General features: G+C 34.9%; 1 protein-coding gene across 5 annotated transcripts in view; it reads left to right on the plus strand.

Annotated features, from left to right (window-relative positions):
* The window catches only part of LOC150106176 (putative DENN domain-containing protein 10 B), a 277,044-nt gene that overhangs the window by 89,134 nt on the left and 172,088 nt on the right, over window positions 1-15,822 (plus strand). The gene's annotated exons all lie outside the window — the stretch shown is intronic.

A 15,822-nucleotide genomic window follows, 5' to 3' on the forward strand; every position in this document is an offset into this window, starting at 1 on the left:
AATGAGACCAGGCAGATGACCAAGGGATGGGAGAAGAGAATGGATGTAAATGGATGACATGAGAATGCTGTGACTTGTAAGTGATGTAACAAGACTGGACAAGATCAGTAACTCACTGATCGGGGGAAGTGAAGATAACCCATGAATCTGGAAAGATTAGGGAATCAAAGCTGAGATGTCATGTTATGTGGCGAGATAAAAGCTATGTGGGAAGGAGAGTGCTGGAGATGAATCCACTTGGCAAAAGAATTAAGGGGAGACCTAAACAATGATGGTTGGACAGTTTGTGAAAGGACCTAAGACCTCGGAGTAGAGGAGAAAATGTCCTTGGACAGAAATGAGTGGAGGTGGTTGATCCGCTTGAGCAACTTGAGTAGGAATGAAGATGAAGTATTGTTGCTTCAAAAGGTCATAAAAAATTAAGGTGGTCATTGCTCCTTAGAAAAATTAAGATGTAGAATATCATCAACTGGAATGAAATTAACATTATTAATTACTTTTGTGAAACATTTATCGGGGGGGGGGGTCTTATATGTTGCATAATTTTTGAGGGGAAGGTGATTATCTGTAATGAAAGAGAGGTAGTAGTGATTTTAAATCTAGAAAGTGTCATTATAAGATTCATGAAGTATATCTAAAGTAACGTTTACAGGACCAAGGAAGTATTAATATTGGTGACGTCTGGTTTTAAACAGTCAGTTGAAATAATTTTGAAGCACATTGCATAATTTAATTTGCATATCTAGATGGAATACTGAGTACTGAAGGATAAGAAGTTAAAATTGATAATAATATAGTAAATCTAATTTGCAGACATAAAAGATAATGCAGAAAGAGAAGTGTTTCATTTCTACAAGATCTGTCAAGAATATGGCATAGAAATATCAGTAGAAAGTAAAACACTCATGATTAGTTTGCAAAGAATCAGGTGCAAGATAGAAATCAACAGAAAAACAATCAAACAAGGCAAATTTTAAATACTTAGAAAATCAGTTTAACTCAGAAGGAATTACCGAAAATGAAGACTTAAGGCAAGATTTCTGCATGTTTAAACAGAAAAGCATGAAAAAATAAAAATCCTAATTACTACGACTGAGACAAGTGTATATATAAGTGGTGGTTAAGATGTTGGAGAAGGGAAGAATTCAATACTGGGTAGATAAGAATATAATACACTTTAAGGGACAACATAGTTTTGTGAAGGATAGGTGTTGCCTTAGTAATTTTGTTACTTTTTATAATAAAGTGACAATGGAGTTGTATAAAGGAAATGGCTTCTCAGTGTTATTGCTAGAATTTTCAAAGCCATGTGACAAGTTTCCACATAGAGCACTCATGCATAAATCGGAGCAAATTGGGAACAGATATGAATCTGGTGAATTGGATTAGTGGGTGGCTGATGGACAGATATCAAAGAGTGGTTTATGGAGGAGTTGAGTCCAAGAGACAGAAGGCAGGTGACCAGTGGTGTACCAGAGGTCTCAGTACTTGGTCCTCTGTTGTTTAATTTTTATATCAGTAATATACAAAATTATTTGACAAGAAATATTGAGTTGTTTGCTGATGATGCTAATCTTGGAAGAGCAAGCAATGAGGGTGATGTAGAGATCCTGCCAGAGGACTTAAATAGACTAGCAGTATGGGCAAAGTGGCTTAGTGTAAGGTGATGCACGTTAGGAAGAGATTACAAGATTTGTATTATATTGGTGGTACTCAACTGCAGGAGACTGATGAGCCCAAGGACTTGGGGGGGGGGGGTGATTGTGGACAAGTAGTTAAAAGTTTAGAGTGCTTATTGTGAAGGTAACTAAGATAGCACATCAGATTATATGCTTGTCAGAAAAAATGCTAATAGGCAGGGATAGAGAGGTTATTGTTCCCCTATATAAGGCTTTAATATGGCAACATCTGGACTACTGTGCACAGATCTACTTTGGATTCCATAGCAATGAATGGTCGAGAAGAACCAGAGGTTATTGACAACATTTGTGGCTCCCTATGAGAATAGATTGACATTCCCTGAGCTTCAAAAACTAGCAAATAGGCAAAAAAAGAAGAGACATAATAGAATCATATGTTATTCAAGGGGTTTTATAGGATTGACACTGAAAACATTTTTCAGTACATGGCAGAAAAGGAGATAACAAGGCTTCACCAATGAAAATTATGTAAGAGTGTGGTTAGTAAGGGTGTTAGGAGTGGATTTTTTGCTTGGAGGACAATGAATAGGTTACCAGAGATGGTTGTGAGTGCTTAATCAGTGAATTACTTTAAGGAGAGGTAGGATAGGTATTGTGTGAATAATGGATCTCCCATGATGAGTCTTATGACTCCATGGAAATGCCTGTATAATAATAATAATAATAATATAAAAGTATAATTAAACCAGTTGTCTCTTACGCAGCTAAAACAAGAGCTGGACTAGATTAGATCAAAGACATTTTTAAGTGCTAATACTACAGAAATAAAAACTCTTAGGAAAATTTTGGAAAAAACAAAATTCAGTAAGATCGGAATTGAAGAAATATACAAAAGGTGCACATTACAACTAGTAAATAGATAGTGCAGGAAATAGGAATGACAAAAGCACTTTGACAGAGTAGAAAAAAATAATAATAATAATAAAATAAAAAGAGTAATTAGCATATAATGTCCAATTTACACCATATAACTGTAGCACTTTGAATAGCTTTTTTTTTAGGAAAGCTCTTCAGAATGCTACAACTATATGGTGTAAATGAGACATTATATCAAGCAATACATTGTCTCTATTTAAGCAGTAAGTCAGCAGTTAGAATTAAAGTATGTACAAAAAGATAGTTTGATGTTAAATCAGGTATGCAACAAGGGAGCACATTATCTACATTTTTATTCGTTATGTATATGGATCACATTATGGAGGAAAGTGGTATTAAATCTAATATCAGAATTGGTGATGTTAATCTTAGCTCTTTAATTTATGCAGATGATGTTATACTTCTGAATAAATCCAGTGCAAGTCTACAAGATTTCCCTAAACTGCTGTAATAAATATGGTATGAAAATCAGCAATAAAAAGACACAGATAATGAAAATTGGCAGAAATACTGAAAACCTAAACCTCAACTGTATCCTGAATAGTGAACCTATAAAACAAGTAAAACATTTCAGCTATTTAAGCACAATTTTTAGTGAAGATGGCAAAATATCGAAATAGACAGCAGAATTAGTAAAGCTGGTATGGTAAGAATTCAGCTGAATAAATTTTTATGGGATAAGAAAGAAATTAGACAAAACAGTAAATTAGCTGTATGCAAGACAGTAGTCAAACCAGTTTTAACTTATGGATCTGAGAGCTGGGTTAGAAATAAAACACTTGATCAAAGACTGGAGACTTCTGATATGAGAGTTTGAGGAAGATTAGTGTCAATAGATGGCATTAATGGCATGATGAGAATATTAAGAAAGAACTTAACATTATTGGTATTCAGAAATGTGTTAGTAGAGCTAACCTCAGGTGATATAACCTCAGTCTCTGATCAGACCACACTTGGACTATTGTTCTCAGATTTGGTCCCCAGGATTTGAAGGGGATAAATTAACTGTGGAAAGGATACAAAGACGGATGACAAAGATGGTTTCAGGACTGTACAAGGATAGTTATGGGGATCGGCTGAGAGAATGTGGACTGCAGAGTTTGGTGGATAGAAGAAGGAGAGGTGATATGATTGAGACTTTTAAACTGTTGAGAGGTAGTTACAGGGTTGACACTGGGGAGTTCTTTCGCTTGGTTGATCAGCGGGAAGGAGTGATGACAAGAGGCCATCCCTGGAAGTTACGAAAGGAAACTGTGAGCAAGAGGGTAAGGAGTGGTTTCTTTGTGTGGAGGGTGGTTGAGCCGTGGAATGCATTGCCTGATGGAGTGGTGGGAGCGAGAACGGTCAATGAGTTTAAAGAGTGGTATGATAGACTTTGTGTTTCTCAGGGGAGGTCCTCCCCTCAGTGAGTCTTGACAGACTTTATGTCTTAGGAAGGACCTCCCTCGATGAGTCTTTTGACTCCTTGGAGGCCTGAATAATAATAATAATAATAATATGGTCACTTAAAAGTGTTCACTTAAGTGTCCAACCAGGCAGGGAACACTTAAAACAAGTATTCTTTGCCAGGTTGGCAGGAAAAACGACCCCGATGTTGTAGATGGATTGATACATTAAAAAGTGCCTTAGAAACAGAAATATAAGATCTGGTTACATTAGAGTATTGACAGATAATAGATTAATTTGGAGGGAAATTGTTGATTGGAAGTTAGTAATGGTGTAACTTTTTTGTAGTACTATCATAATTATCTTGTACACCCCCTGAGGATACATATCAGGAATTTTAATATGAATAATTAGAAAATAGAAACCAAGTACTAGAAGAAAAGTTGGAACACACAAAAATGACGGAAAGATGAATTGAAGTAAACTTTGCAACAAACAGGTCTGAGCTCTAAATCAAAAAAATGGGAGAAAGAAACATATATACACATAATTAAAATTGTATTATAGGAAATACTTTAACCCTGCAGAGATTGCAGCTGATCTGACAGATACAAAGAAATTGTTTAATGTAAATATTCTTACACATATCCAGCGTATATCTAGGAAGTCATGACTAGCTGCACATGCATTCATTACGAGTAATTGTTATTATTATTACTGTTCTGGGCAACTCCAAGGAGTCGACAGACTCATCGAGGGAGACCCGAGAGAGTTGTTCATGTCAAGAACAACTATTCGACATTGTATCTATCATACCTTGCCTTGATCTCATCACGGTCGTAGCACCCACAACAGACTGGAAGCTTATTCCACTCATTCACCACTCTCCGAGTAAAAAACCTAGCTCTAACTCCCTTGTCAACCACGGTCTTGCCCAGCTTCCATGCATGGCCCCTAGTCCTCCCACTACCAGTCATATTTTCAAAAATATCTTCTGGATCAATCTTATAGAAACCCTTCAGTAATTTGAATGTCTCAATCATATCACCCCTCCTTCGCCTATTGTCCAATCTCTGCAACCCACAAATCTTCAACCTATTCTCATAAGGTTCATTCCACAGACCTATCATCTTGGTCACTCGTCTCTGGATCCTCTCCACTTCCTCCCCGTCACAAAGAAACCCTGGTGCCCATAACTGGGCACAGTAGTCCAGATGGGGTCTTATCAAGGCTCGATACAGAGGAACAACAACTTGTTTGTCTCTGCATGTTTAAGTATTTTTCAGAAGCCAAGTGATTTGATGAGCTGATTTAGTCACTTTTGCAATGTGCCCCCTAAACTTCAATTCCCTATCCACCAACACTCCCAAATCCCTGGCCTCATCAATCTCCTGGAGTACGATTCCACCAATGCGATATACTGCTGCTATTCTTTTCACCCCAAAGTGCATAACATAACCTTACACTTTGCCACATTAAATTGACATCCATTTTTCCTAGCCCAGTCCTCCGAACTATCCAAATCATCCTGTAAAATTTTGACATCCTGTGCACTCACAATTGCTCTACCCAACTTTGCATCATCAGCAAACAAGTGAAAACTTCCTCTCAAATCCTTTCCTATATTATTGATGAACAAATTGAAAAGCAGTGGTCCAAGAACAGAGCCTGCAGCACACCACTAGTCACAAGCCGTCTTTTAGACTCCACTCCTGCATAAACCACTCTCTGGTGTCTCTCCTTCAACCACCCTCCTATCCATCTCACCAACCCTATATCTGTACCCATCTGCTCCAGTTTAGTGATTAGGGTTCCATGTGGTATCCTGTCAAAGCCCTTGGCAAGGTCCAGTAGTATCACTCTAAACCCATTACCCCTATCCAGTTCAGCCGTCACTGTGTTATAAAACGTGAGCAAGTTACTGAGGCATGATCTACCTTCACAAAACCATGTTGTCTCCCATACAATATCCCATTTTCATCTATCCAATCCTGTATTCTTCTCTTGACTAATTTGTCTAAGACCTTGACAGTGATTCCTGATATGCTAATCAGTCAGTAATTTACAACAGCAGTCTTGGAACCACCCTTTATGCAGTGGAACTATTTTCCCCTCTTTCCATCCCCTCGGGACTAACCCAGACTCGAGACTCAAATTAAACAAAATTGTCAAGGGTGCTGACAATTCTTTAGCTGCTTCTCGTACGACACGAGCTGGTATACCACCCAATCCCATGGATGTATTGACATTGAGGTTATGCAATAGACTACTCACCTCCACTTCGTTCACCACAATTTCCGTATAATCTACTGGTTTATTCGTTTCTGCAATGTCACCACCTGGATGATATATACTTGCAAAGTCCTCACTCAGTAACTCAACTATATCAACTGATTCAGTTACCTCCCTACCATCGGCATTCTTTAAAATCATTCTGCCATATACATTTTTCCTTTTACTTGCTACATATCTAAAAAACTGTTTAGGATTCTCTTTAGCCTGCATGGCCAATGTTCTTTTGTAATCATTTTTTGCTTTTCTTACCATACTCGTTACCCTTTCCATTGGCCTGCGCTTTATACTGTTCATGTGCCTGCTGGTCACCTTTCTCCTTAAATTCCCTCCATAGTTGTTTCTTTTTTTGCAGCTCAAGCTTAATGATGTTATTCATCCATTTAACCCCTACTTGATTTATTATTCGGACTCTAGGTATACAGTCAGCCATTGCTTCATGCAAACACTTCTTAACTGCCTCCCATGCACTATCAACTTCTAGTCCTTGCAGTTGTACATGCCATGGCACTGAACCAATCAAACTCCTAAGCTTGTCATACTTTCCAGCCCGATAATTCGACATGTACCCTGTCTTAATTGACAATTCCACACCTTTAGCCACCTCCCAAGTCAAGACCCTATGATCACTCTCACCAATTGGTTGCAATGTGGTCATATTTGTTACAGCCAAATCCTCAGATGTAATTACTAGGTCAAGCACTCTCTGACCCCCTAGTATTTTCCATTACATGCTGTCGCAGATAGTTATCCATTAATAACCGCATAAAATCCAATTCCTTTCTCCCGTGTGCCCTCTCCTCACTCCAATCAATGCGACCATAGTTGAAATCTCCCATAATAATTATCCTCCTTCCACTCATTTCTTCTATTTGTTTGTGCATACTGTCACCACCATCTTTTCCATCACCTGGTCTATAGCAGCACCCAATTGTATATTTAGTTCTGCTAGCCACAATCTCACACCAAATGTCCTCTTTTCTCTATCCTGAAATTCAACTTCTATTCTCCTTGGCTGTAGCTCATCAGCTATCATCAACAATACTCCTTCCCCCATTTTATTCTCCCTGTCATTCCTGAACACACTATACCATCACATTCAATCCCTCTAGCTATATCATCTACAGTCAGCCATGATTCACTAATACCAATAACCTGTGGTCTGGAAGTGCCAACCATGGCCAAAAACTCTTCCTTCTTGTTCCTAATACCCCTAGCATTAGTGTACATGAATTTAAGACCCCCATTAGCCCTAACCCTACCTTGATCTATCCCACTCTGATTTGTTGTCCTTATTCGCTCGGGCATATTATATTCATTCATACTTTCAACTGCCTCCCTAAGGACTGGATATCTACCCCTCCCCCTTAATAAATCTAGTTTCCCTGAATTTGCACATCCATTACATTCCGCAACACTTTCTCAAGTCTCCTTACACCATAACCATTCAAATGCAAGCCATTCATCTTATATAGATCCTTTCGCCCATCGAACTCACTCCACACATCCACATATTCCACACCACTCATCATACACAACCCACGCATAAAGTCATTCGCAATTATGGTCCTCCTTTTAAACATTTCACTGTCAAACCATGGTAAAAGACTAATCATTCTAACTCTCTCACTCTTTTCTTTTGCTACCTCAAACAATTCATTCAGGTCTTCTATCTCCTTTCAAATCATTCGTACCTACCACAACAATCATTTCTTTCACCCTTTCCTTTTGCTCTCTAATAGACTCAGTTACATCCTTTATGGTCGCACCAGGTTGGTACGATTTTGTCAAATCCTCTACTAACACACCTCGTACTAACGAGTCTCCATACAGCACTCTAATCTTTCATTTTGTTTCATGTTCACACTCATACACCTATTTTTCCTGTCATACTTTTTATTATTGGTTGGTTCATTCAGTCGACTTTTGCTCATATGCTCTAGCTGCTGTTTTGCCCTTTGTATCGCACCATTCAACAACGCGATCTCACTCATTGCATCTATCTCATCTTTTTTATTCTCTGTAAAACCATTAATACTATCATTCACACTTTCTACATTCACACTCTCACAATTCTCTGGTACAACCTCGCCGTTTCTTGTCATATCCCTATTTTCTTCATTCTGAAGTTTGACAAAAATATCACACTCACAATCCGAAATACACTTCAATTCCCCATTCTCCCTACATTTTCTACACACATTCACTCCTTTATTATCATCTAACCACACTCTGACTGCACTCCACAAAGCATACATTTCGCAGATAGTACACTGAATCATCTCTTTTACATTACCGTTCTTGAAAGAAGATGGCGAACCATCATTACTGGCCGCCATTTTCCTTCGTACTGGCGCCATACTTACTAGTAACATATTTTATCAAATTATAAATTATAAACACCAAAAACACACAAACAGACACACTAAGATATGCAAGGCAAACAAAACTACGCAATATTAAAGTAAATTTATCAACGATAACTGAAAATAACGCTTATCTTATCTGGAGTTTTCACGAACGCTGCACACTACGAATCCCTCTAGCGGCGACTTCCCAACATAGATTATGTTATAAAACACTTTAGTACACTAACTACACTAATAAAACTACAATAATATATTAAAATTACACAATTAAATATAACAAAGTATTAATAAATCAACAGAAATCACAAATCTTTCAGGAGCTCTCTGACAGTACGTCCTTTCTCCAGCTAGCCTCGACATCAGTAATATTCCACACTGTTTATGCGGTCAGTTTTGGTTTAATACGTGTTATGTAAAGGTGTATGATATTTCATAGTAAATTGTATCTGAGAGATACCACGAACTCCGATGTCAGTAAAGTATTTGTTTAGTTGTTTTTTTTCTTCTTTGTTTCTTTGTTCAATACTTTCTAGATTGTAACTGAAAATAAACCATCATTTATTATATTTGCAGTGTTTTTTTTTTCTTTCCTAAGTTTTATCGCATTTTAGCAAATACTAGCAATGAATGTATCTCTCAGGTACATGCAACGTAAGCCTGCGATTTTTACGATTGCTGCCTCCGCAGAGTTAAAGAATGCACTATTCATATTAAGAATAAATAGTTTTTGTTAAGAAATAATAACAATATAGAAGGGAAAACCTTTCTACAGAATTTAATTTAGCTTCACATAGTAGATCTTGCATTGCTGTTTGAGAGTTGTTAGAATTGTCTGCTAGATATGTTATGAATAACACTGTATCTAATCAAAGGTTTGGCAAACTTTGTTTTTGTAGGCTAACTGGTGTTGGGAGTTCTTAAAATTGGTGAGGTATGTAGAATTTGTAGTGTCTTACCAGGCTAAACCTTGGAAGTCTAAAATTCTAATGTTTAGACAGCTATAATCTGCAGCAGCCATGTGTGTATGTGTTTAATACTAGATAAGAGATGTTGACATGAAGATTACATCTCCATGTCTACATTGCTTAGAAGAAAGGCTAAGTCTCTATGATACATAGTATAACAACCACTTTGCTTATTCATGGCTGAGGTAGACGGAAACTGGACTAAAGAGCAAAGTTTACTTTTCTTCCTGTTTCTACTAGTAATTATCAAACACTACTACTCTCTATTGAGGGCATGCCTTTGAAATGGTTATTCAACAGATTGGCTGCTAAACAAATATATTAGGCTGCATCTAATGGTAATACTTTAGGAGACTTCTTAGCCAGCTAGAAAATAATTTGGTCATAGTTTTGCCAGGTGTGCCTGAAGGGAGAATGTACTGGATTGTATTGCAGTTTAGAAAATGGAATGCATATGGTTTTACAAAGAATTTGTTATACATTCCATTTCTCTTATAGTTTCAACTTCTCTTAAGAAAAGTCTAGCAATGAAAAGTAGTTGAATAGAAAAATGGTGAACGTTCCCAAAACTTTTCAGATCCATTTTACAAACATATGTAGTTTTAGCTTCTCTTTAACAATATCCTCTTTTGTTAAGAAATTGAATATTCTGTAGAGTTGATATTTGTTTTATTACTTTTTTTATACTGTCCAGTTCCAATTGTATGCATCCTTTATCTTGAAAATTGACACATATCCATCCTGTTCCTAAGAAAGGTTGCAAATCGTCACTATTAAATTACTGTTCTGTTGCTCTCACTTCATTTCTTTTTAAAATCATGGAAAATGTATGAACACTCAAGTTCTATGCTATCAGGAACCCTCTTTACTAATAAATAATCACCAATGTGGATTCTACATCTGATGTTGAACAGATCCTACCTTTCACCAAATGCCATAGTTACTGGAAAGTCAAGTAGTTGCTGTAGATATCTCTGAGGCATTCACTCATTTGGTACAAGAGATTATTATTATAATCTGGCTTCAACTTCTGAAAGTGGTTTGCCAGCTTCCTTTCTGATCACGATATATGCTGATTAGATGAATTTCTATCCTCAAGCATCACAACTAAATTATGTGATACAACAGAGTTTCATTTTCTCACCTCTTCCCAATCCCTCTTCATTTTTTCTTAAATTATGCTGAACTTCTTGGGAGCATAACATATAGAATAACTAGATCTATGACAGTATCCATTGAGGAAGTATCCACTTTGGTGTTTATTTGACTATTAGTCTGGATTGCACGGGATGCCTTCACTTATTATCCAGATCTGTTTAAATGATACAACAGAGGATAATTCAGAAAGAAGACAACAAATTCTTGGGCATTTTCCACTCTTTTCAAAGTAATCAGTTTTTATTATATACAGTGGTATCTCGCTAATCCGAACTAATGAAAACAGTGCTCGTTCGGATTAGCGAAATTTCCCCCAAGAGACAACAATGACTAGCGTGTAAGACAAAAATAATCAGATTCTAATGGTACATCAATTTAATCTTGTAAATAAATGAAGTAACTGATAGAAAAAAAGCTACTATATCATAATGTAAAACTTAAAAAATAATACAGTACATAAGTTTATTTTAGTAAAAAATTTAGTTTGTATGTACCTGTATTGTTGAGGATTCTGATTTAATAAAATTGCATAGTTCAGTACATAACTTAATTTACATAAAAATTATCACCTTGTACACAACACAAAAAAAAAGTTTCACAAAATAACAAACAAAATAATTTTTTTTATTTCTTTGTAAAAAGTCACTGTTTTTTTTTTTTTTTTTTTTTTTTGCTTCTTGGAAGCTAAACTTTTTTTGAATGCTTCTTCTCGGAGCTGCATTAGCAACAAAATTTTGTGGAATGGGATATCATTCTGCTTAGCCCATTCTATACACATATTAAAACTGTCAACTGCCGCTTCACGTTTTACTTTTTTTTCTTCGAGTTTTCTATCGTCATCTAATTCATTCTGTAACGTCATATTTATAATTTCAGCATATGATTTGATTTCAAATTCACTTTAGGTTCTACCTGTAATCCATTCCGTAACATCTGTTTGTGAAATTTCAACATCTGGACTTATATTTTTAACCAAATTATGCACGTTTTGAATTTCCTCTTTTTATGTATCACTGTAGTTATCTTGGTAAAATGTAGAAGGCCACAGTTTTTTCCATGACGCTCGAATTGCTTCAGGTTCGATGGCTTCTCAAGCAGCAGCAACTGAGAATGCTACATGTTTCAAATTTATATTTTTTATTGATGTGATAATGTCATAATTTTGGGAAATTACATTTAAAAGCAGGTCTTTACATTATTTTAATTTAATGGATTGTATTATGTTCTGATCCATTGATTGCAACAATGGAGTACAGTTTGGAGGCAAAAACATAGCCATAAAATTTCCATCCTCACTAATCAATTCATCTGCCAGAGAATGTCCAGGACAGTTATCCAATAATAAAAGTGCTTTCTGTTCTAAATTCTGGGATTTTAAATAAGTTTTAACAGACAGTACAAAATCGTTGTGAAACCAGTTTGAAAAAAGTTTGACATTCATCCATCCTTTACGTTGACTTCAGTACAAAACCAAAAGGCAGCAGTTCTTAAATGGTCTTGGGTTTTTGATTTTCCAGTCATAAGTAACTTTAATTTATGTTTTCCTGAGGCGTTTGTACAAGGCATGATTGTGACACGCTCTTTGGACATTTTTGACCGGGCGCTGAGGCTTCATTTCTGTGAACTAGAGTTTTTCTTTGATCACAACCTCAAACAAACATCACTTTCATTCGCATTATAAATTTGATCGGTTAAATTTAATTCCAGATTTTTTTTCTAAAAAAGCTTTTTGGAATGGTTCTACAGTGGAAACGTCACTAGACAGTTTTTCCCCTGATATTGATAGATACCGAATACCATGGCATTTCTTAAATTTTTCTAACCAGCCATCACTTGTTTTGAATTTCTGATCCAGGTAAATTTGTGAATGGAAATGGTTAGTTTTTTTCTTTAAAATGTTTCTGGAGATGGGAGTATGACGACTTCTTTCTTGAAGAAACCACGTGTAAACAGCAGAATCAAGTAAAGAAAAATCACTTGTTTTCAGAGTTTGTCTCTTAAGGACCAAGCAAGGCTTGGTCCTTCCTCTGTGGTTGAAACATAAGTTAAAATCCTGTCTTTTAAAAAAAAATTTTTTTTTTATGTCACTGATTGTAGATTTGCCGACACTGTATTCAGTAGCAAGTTGCATGGATGCTTCACCCTTTTCTAGATGCTGAATTATTTTACACTTATCCAACAATGATAACGTTACCTGTTTTCTTTTGGTAGGCCTCGACCCGGTAGCCATTTTAACGAAATAAATTTTAGTGTTAAAAAGACTAAAATAGAGAATGAAGTTAATGAAATGAAAAATTTAAAAAAAATTAAAAACTAAAACAATCGATAATCATTCACTGAAAACTTAGAAAACACAAAACATAAAACAACTCAGACAACGTTTCATTTCAATAACCAAAGAAAAACTGAGCGTTATATACAACCAAGCTTTAGGCTAAGTCATCGTCATTCTTGTTGAAGGGCGTAAAGATACACAAACATTGTGCAATAGTGGTGATTAATCAGTTCATTAACAACAGTGGTAATTCATGCCGACAATACAGTATGTACTGTACAGTATAAAAAAGGAAACGTGAACACACAAATCAAAATAGGCCTACAGTACAGTATTACTGTACAACAACAGTACGAAAAAAATACTGTACTGTAATAATAATAAAATAAATAATAATAGTTAAAATAATAATTATTAAATAAAAATAATGGTACACAAAATAATAATATGTAATAAATAAAACTTTTTTTTTTCTTTCAAACCGCAGTTCGGATTACTGGAGGGTTCAGACTAAAGAGGTCAGATTAGCGAGATACCACTGTATATATAATAAAAAAACTGATTGCTTATATATATATATATATAAAGCAATTTATTTATTTAGTAAGGTTAGTCCTGTTGAATAAATAAAAATTAAAATAGAATACTGAAAATATTAATCATTCAGTGCATGTTAAAATATACTCTGATTTTTGTAGTTTTGTTACATGTTTGACCATGTGATTTGTGATATGTTTTAATTTCTGAGCAGAGCTAATTTTAAGAAGAATCATCCTCTCCAAAACATGTCTCTAAAAATGTTAAAATACTAAGAAAACTTGCTTATGATGTGTATGAAAATTTCAGGCTCTCTGTATTTTAAAGTAGTGAATAAAGGGACTGACTTATTGAAAATGCATATATTTTACTTTATTGTTCCACTCTTGAAGATGGCAGAGCAATCTCATATGGTGGTAGCAGAGGTTTTTTCTCCCTGAAACTTGGGTTTTTCAGCCCACGCACAGACAAATCGGCCTTCAGTATACACGCAGTTTACAGACAAAAGACACTGTTGTTGGTGATGATGGGCGATAGATGGCATTGATGGTAGTAATGTTGGAGAATTAAATAGTAGTGTAGAGGATGAGATGTGTTAGCGAAGAGTAGTGTGCCCTCCCACGATGAGTCCTTGGACTCCCTTGAGGAGTCATGTAATAATAATAATAAAATAAAATTAGACTTCAATAATGAAGCAGAAATGCTTTGATAGTTCTTCATCAAAATATTGTGAATAAACCACCAACAACTTGTGCTAAATGCTATAAAAAAAAAATAAAAAAAAAAAAAAAGAGAGAACAAAGTCAAGGAGCAAAACTTTGTTGTTGTAGAGTGAATATAAACTAGGAAATAAGGGTTAAGTTGTAGATATTTTATACTTCTTGATAAAACACCACAGAATTGCTTTTCATTTTATCAATATCAAATACAAGGAATTCATAGTTTTCTTGGAAAACTCATAGTTTGTCTACAGAAAAATGACCATCAGCTGGAAACCTTAATGAAATTAGAAACTGGATTTACCTTCAATAGTACAACAACTATCATTGGGGCTGCCTGTCTAATGTTTAGAGCCAGAATTACCAATTAGTTTTCTTTGCAGTATGTATTAAAAACAAGCAACTGTTGAAAATCCATAAAACTTAACAGCAGTTATTATCAACCTGAATGTGGTTGGATGAGTGGAAGGCATTCAGAAACTAAAGTGCAGTTTGAGGAGCATTGTTTTCTTTTTTATTGTGATGATATCTTGTGATAAGTTTTTTTTTTTTTTGTTTGTTTGTTTGTTTACTTCATTGGTCTGATGATATTGTTTTATGAATTATCACTGAATAATTATATAGTTATTTATAATTATACTACAGATAAAAGCATTAATTAATGAGAAAAATTACACTGTTTTAAAACTTGGAATCAGATACTTAACTACTATGTGCATTCTGGGATCAAATCAACACAGCTTCATGAATTTATACCTTACTTTCTAAAAGTGATTTTAATTATCATTTTATTGTTCTGGACATCTCAAGCCTCAGAACACTCATCATCATCAGAATGCCCATCTTATTAGACACCACAAATTCTGTGCCACCACTCTTTAAATCCATTCAGTGTCTGCACATTTACCACCTTATATTACCACCCAGCAATGAATTTCATTGTCCAACTTTTACTTTGATCTTTCTTTTTAACAGTCCATATTTCTGAACCATATGATAGAGTGGGAATGGCCATTTCTTTATTACTTTCCAAAATTTAAGTTTGGTTTCTTTTCTTTTTTTTTTTTTTTTCATGTATGTACTGTATTTTTTTTTAGATATGTTATTATGCAACATAAATAATTAAACTGTATCACCTGTTCTATTCTTTTATTTACTATGACTCTTTTTGCTTTAACATGATCTCAACCTTTAAATGCCATGACTTTTGTTTTCTTTTGCATAATTTTTAAATTGCATGGTTCGCTTATTTTGTTTAATTCATAAACTGATTTTGGAAGGTCATCTTCATTGCTTTGTAGTATAATCTGATTATATACAGCATTGTATTGCTCAGTTCTTCTGGTTAAATGGACATTGAATTATTGTTGTTTTATTGTTGTTTTCCATATTTTAATAATTTGATCAGTGTATATGTATATATATACACTAATCAAATTATATATATATATATATATATAATTTGATTATAAATATATATAAATATTATAAATATATTTTATAAATATATATATATATATATTTATAAAAAGATTGAATGACTAG

This window comes from Typopeltis vanoorti, chromosome 5 (genome assembly GCF_054136105.1).
Source record: "Typopeltis vanoorti isolate ZY-2024b chromosome 5, IOZ_Tvanoo_1.0, whole genome shotgun sequence".
NCBI classification, from domain to species: Eukaryota; Metazoa; Arthropoda; class Arachnida; order Uropygi; family Thelyphonidae; genus Typopeltis; species Typopeltis vanoorti.